Raw genomic sequence first — 6,121 nt, forward strand, 5'->3', positions numbered from 1 at the left:
AAAGGAAGCCGGCAGGAGGTGAAGGCCGGGTAGTTGGTGGAGGCTGGGGCCCCTAGAGGGGCTCCAGTTGTACAGGGGAAGCCTAAAAGGACATTGGGGCAGGGCGGGGTGGGGGGTGGGGCGTCTGAACACAGCTTCTGGGCGTGCAAGCCTTTCTCAGCCTCAACTTGTCTCCTGGAAAATGGATCGCGCCATCTCTGGCAGAAGCCGCCGCAGCCAGGAGCTGTCGGGAAATTGGAGGGTGGGTAGCCCTGGAAGGAAGGTTCAGATGCTCCCTGTGTGTGCCCCGGGAGTGGAAAGGGCATATGTGTGCGGGGGTGCGGGGAGGCTATATAGCCTTTGTCTTGTCCCTGTATTTCTATTATTCGTCACCTATTGCTCCCAGGCTGCGCTAGAGGGTCAGGTTGCAAACACCGGGGAATGGTAGACGTCAGGCGCTGGGAAGAACTTGCCAACCTTGCGCGCGTGGGTCCTGGCAAGCGGGGAGTCAGAAGGACCCAGCCTCCACTCCCGCCCCCCTGCAGTCCTCGAGAACTCGGCTTTGAGCTGGAGGGTGAGCTGGCAGGGGTGGGGAGCAGCGGCTGCGGAGACCCTCCCCCTCCAGCGAGGGGGCGGGAGGGGCCGGGCTGGCGGAGCCGGGCCGGAGCGGCAGTCCCCGGCTCCCCTCCCGCGCTGCGTCGGTGCCCCTAGCCTAGCGCTGCCAGCGCCGCTCCTCCTCCCTCCCACGGTTTGCCAGCGAGCGCGGCTGCCGCCCGCGCCCAGAGGAGCCGCCGGGGCCAAAACAGCAATTTGTTCCCAAACTGTGGGACCGAAGTCTCAGCTCTCTCCAGCCCTCTGGGGGATACATTCATAGTCATCCGTGTCAGAAAGAAGAGTCCACCGCTCTGCGCGCCCCGCGTCTGCGGGAAGGGCCGAAGGCCAGCCACCTGCATTAAAATGAACTGGTGCTTTGGGAGGAAAGGAGGGAAGCGCTCTCCTCCCCCGGTCCTCTGAATCCTGGAGTCCTGCTCCCAGGAAGAAGGAGCCTGCGAGGAGTGTGCAGACGATGCTCCCCACCTCCACTCGCGCCTCCACCCGTCCCGGGCCGGAGTTTGAAGAGTGAGCAGAGCACTGGGAAGGCAGAGAGCACGGACTTCCTCCCTGCAATCCCCCCGCCCCCGCCCCAGCGCTTGACTCATTCAGCCACCGCGGGGTGTCACTGGCAGGGGCAGGCTGAGGGGGAGCCCTGTTCAGAGACAGCTGAAAGCCACTGTCAACAAGAAACTCGGGAGGCTGCGTTTTGGAGCTGCCGTGGGAGGCCTGTGGGAGTATTATCTACAAAAGGAACAAGGAGAGAGAGAAGGGAAGAGCAAAGTGAGGGGAAAAAATGTTCAAGATACAAAAGATGGAAAAAGCCCCCAACCCCCAGGCGCGGGCGCAGTCACCGAGTGTGCCGTGTGGGTGGGAACAGGTGGCTGTCGAGGAATAGAGCCCCGGAGCCCCTCCCTTCTCCTCCCCTCTTCCTACTCCCGCCACCCTCCTTCCTGGAGATCCCCAGGTCGGTGTCCTGGCCAGTGTGGTCATCCTCTGCTTCCAAGGCTGTGTCAGGTGGTGGGAAAATTTCAGGCTTTCAAGTCAAGACTAGTCTGGATTCCATTCTAACTCTCCCACTGACCAGGTCGGCGACGTTGGGCAGGGATGGGGCGGGGCGGGTGTTAATCTCACAGGGCATCAGCTCCACTCGCGCCTCCACCGGGTGAAATGATCCTTTCTGAGGGTTGTTGATCTTCAGAAAGTGGTAGCACTGTTGTTATAAGTCCCCCCCACCCCCACCGCACCTGCTCTGGCCTTGGGCGCTAGGACCGCAGAAATGAGCTCACAAGGAAGCCTCCCTGAAGGCTCCCCTTCCCCACCGAAATAAACAAGACACTTTGGAATACTCTGAGGCCTCCAGTACTTGGCCGCCCTTTGGCTGTCTCATTTTAGGCCTTTCCTTTTCTTTCTTGTGTGCAATGTTTACTGCAGCATTATTATTAAATTTTATTTTTCAATTAGTTTATATTCAGTGTTATTTTGTATTAGTTCAGGTGTGCAACCTAGTCGTTAGATAATGATATACTTTACAAAGCCCATTTTTCTTCCTTTTTTTAGTGGACGATCCTAGCTGGCGTGAGAAAACCACAATAAACTTGCAAACAAGGGAGTCCTGGAAGGTACCTGGTTTTACTAACAAATAAACTCTTTTCCGTCTCACAGCTGGTAGTGGAGGAACCGTGTCTGAACCCAGATTTGACTAAGCTGACGGTGTATCTTACTGTGCCACTCTGCTGAGGTGCTTTGTCCTGTTCTTTGGTAGACAGCCTATTAAAAGGCAACGGTGTGGTCACTTTGATGAGCGGTCAGTGACCTGTAGCGAGTGACCACTGTGAACAGCGACCAGGGCTTCCTGTCTGGGCCTGGACTGTAGGCTCTTCCGGCCGGAGGGCAGACTGCACAATCCTGCCTGGAGCCAGCAAGCGAGTGAGTCTGAGAAATCTCCATCTCTGTGTTCTAGCAGCACCAGAAAATGGGTCTGTTTGAAATCAAGTTACAGAGAAAGCCTAACTGGGTTACACTGAAGAGTCATAAAAAGGAGACCTGACTTTTCCCTGAGGAATCAGAGTGGGTGGTGTTTTGGTATTTGTTCCTGCTGTTTTGACGGCAGTGAAGGGGCGGGTGGGCGGGCTGAAGAACAGTTGTGCTAGTTGTGGGGATGGTGGGTGAGTTTCCTCACCCAGAAAAATCTTCTTCAGATAGTTTCCTCCTTAGTAAGGGGTAGCAATGCAGGTAATAAAACCCCTTTGCACCTGTATGGAAATAACGTTCCGTTTCTCCCTGGGAAACCCTGGCCCCCTGCTTCACTCCTGCACTCCGTTGTGCTGGTGACTGCGTTGACCCAGGTCAGTGCCATCCGCACCTGGCCTGCCCCATCCAGACAGCTCAGCGACTGGGGACTGGGAGTGCTCCTCTAACAGCTCTGGTGGACAGACAGACAAGAAGGGATATGCACTCTGGGAAAAACCTGTGAAAGGAGTAGGATGACTGGATTATTTTATTTCGGGGTTGATGAGGTCTACATGGCTAGTCTTTCATTGCTTTAAAAAAAGATTTATTTTTAGAGAGGGAAAGGAAGGGAGAAAGGAAGAAAGACTAATTGGTTGCTTCCCACACACACGCCCCAACGGGGAGCCAAATGGGCAACCTAGGCATGTGCTCTGACCAGGAATCGAACTGGCAACCCTTGGCAATGCGGGACAATGCCCAACCCACTGAACCACACCAGTCAGGGCTGCCTTTCATTGCTTTTTAATAGGGCAGGAAACACAAAGACCAGAAGAGTTATGGTGAGTGATTTTTCAACCAGTCATAGGTCAACTGAGACACCAGGGTATTGCTTTACGACACCTGACACAGCAACGAAGTAGTTGCCATTGTCCCCACTTTACAGTCCCCAAAGGGGTTCAAAGATGTTATTTGCCCAAGGTTAGCTGCTCACATGGCTATCAAATTGTGAAGCCAGATTTAAAACCCAAGTGTCTCAAAAGCCCAGGGTCTTTCCACCCTACCACACTGCCTAGCCACGAGGCCTGGCTTCCAAGAGTTAAAGAGCTAAGCGCTCTATTTCCTTCACCTGCATAGTGGCTGAGGTAAGAGTTAGTTTACAACCATTCATCTCAGCCTCAGAACTCCGCATAGTGCCTGCCTAGGATACAGCAGGTGCTTCAGTGTTTGAAGGAAAGTACGTGCTGAGGTGACTAAAGCAACCAGAAGTCAAGCTTAACTGATTTGACAGGTGTGGTCTGGCTACCAACATTATGGTCTGGCACTCGGAACTGGTTAAAATAGTGACAAAATAGCTTCCTTGCATCAGTTGGTGACCTCCACACATGTACTGTTTTGGACACTTGTTTCCTTTTTTTTAAAATATTCTTAAAAGATTTTATTTATTTTTAGAGAAAGGGGAAGGGAGGGAGAAGGAGGGGAACAAGAACATAGGTAAGAGAAACATTGATCAGTTGCCTCCCACCAACACCACTGCCAGGGACTGAACCCACAACCCAGGCATGTGCCTTGGCTGGGGATCGAACCAGTGACATTTTGCTCCATGGGACTGCACCCAACCAACTGAGCCACAGCAGTCAGGACCTGGACACCGGTGTCTTCCATGCAGAGTGCTGCCTTAGGGATACACCCCTCACTAGGCGGAACAGAGTCCAGAGTGGGATGGAGGTTTATTTTTTATCACGCTTTTAAACTGTTTAAATTTTTTAACCATTTTTATATATTGAGTTTTCGTAAAACAAAAACTAGTTATAAAAAGGACAAGTGAAAAAAGCAAGTTTATAGAAGTATAGATTCCCATTTATATAAAAGAAAGGAAAACATATTTGCATGTTTGAATTCAGAAAATTTGTGGCAAGATAAATAACTTGTCAGCGAAAGAAGACGGGAGGTTTTTTTACTTTCCATAATGTATTCTTTTGTACCTTTTAAAAAAACTAGTCTGTCTTGCTTTTTTAAAAAGTGAATTTTAAGAATTGCCATAAGTAAGCGGCCTACGAAGTATCTGATGTTCATAATGAAGTCATGCTAATTTAAATGCTCTCTCTCACATGGCACATAACTGCCAGAGCTAGGGAACCCGAAGTTTCAAGTCCTATCTCTAAGGGGCAAAGGGCAAGACATCGACCTCTAAGAGGCATGGAAAGGGAAGGAAATGGGATGATTTGGTAGGACCTCTCCGACCAGCCAGTGGAAGTTTCCAGGGTTTGGAGACTCCCTTCGCTTGGGAAACCCAGAGCTATTCTGGGGATCAAGGAATGGGCTGCACAATGCAAACTTAAGACGAACCTAACTTACCTTCACTGAAGAAAGTCAGATTGGCAAATTTAGGAGAATATCTACAACAGAAGACCCAAAATGAACTATGATTTAGACATGATTTAAAAAAAGAGTCATAGAGCCCCGGCCAGGTGGCTCAGCTGGTTGGAGTGTCATCCCGTACACCAAAAGGTTGGGGGTTCGATCCCTGGCTGGGGCATGTCCAGGAGGCAACGGATGGATGTTTCTCTCTCACATCAGTGCTTCTCTCTCTCTCTCTCTCCCTTCTTCTCTAAACTCAAGGAATACATCCTTGTGTGAGGATTTATACATACATACATAACTAAATAAATAAAATAATAAAAGAATTGTAGAACACATATAGTATGATCCTTTTATAAAAACAAAACAAAGAACCTATATATTCATGTGTATACACACATGTATGCTTTGAAAAAGGTCTGTAAGAGTATATACCAAATTATTAATAGTCATTACTAACCCTGAGAAATAGAATGCGAAGATGGAAGCTTTAACTTTATCCTTTTATATTTCTGTATTATTTGATATTTTAAATAGTACTTTTGTAAGTAAAAACAAAATGTAGAAAAATCTTCACAATTTTCAATGTTTTTATAGTCACAGAAAAAAATCTTCAAATACTTTTCTATAAAGAGATTTTAATTTTGACTTGAAGACAGCTTTGACAAGCAGTGGTTTCCTGTCTGTCTGGGTGGTTAATACAGTTTTGCCTGGACACAGGGATAGACCTCATAATCCTTCAAGGTTGCTTCAATCTCTGGATTTCCTATAAAGTAAGGTAAGCAATTAATCAGAAGAGCAAGGCTTTCTCCTGACACCCAGCAGGCTGATGGTGTTGTCGGACAAATTCTCCAGAATGAGGTGATCAGCCTTTTAGAAAATGGCTTCCCAGGACTCCTTCACTACTGTTTTTGTACTGAAACACACACACGCTCTCTCTCTTTCTCTCTAAATCTGTTCAACCAACCTGAACCCTGGCAGCTCAGCTTCATCCAGAGCCAGGGGAAGCCCTGAGGCGGCTAAGTTCTGCACCACTGCCACTTGCAGTCAGGGCTTCAGACTTGGGAGAACAAATGCTGGAGAAATAAATAGCTCGGCTGTTATTAAATCAGAGATGCTGGGGGTGGGGCAGGCTGGCAGGGTCTGGCACCAGTGCCACCTGCTACATGCAGGCGCTCAATTATACCATTACATCCACGACTCCTGTCAGGGGGCAGGCCGGGAGGAGAGGGTGCTGATA

This window comes from Phyllostomus hastatus, unplaced genomic scaffold, assembly GCF_019186645.2.
Source record: "Phyllostomus hastatus isolate PE091 unplaced genomic scaffold, TTU_PhHast_1.1 phas_scaffold_93, whole genome shotgun sequence".
NCBI classification, from domain to species: domain Eukaryota; kingdom Metazoa; phylum Chordata; class Mammalia; order Chiroptera; family Phyllostomidae; genus Phyllostomus; species Phyllostomus hastatus.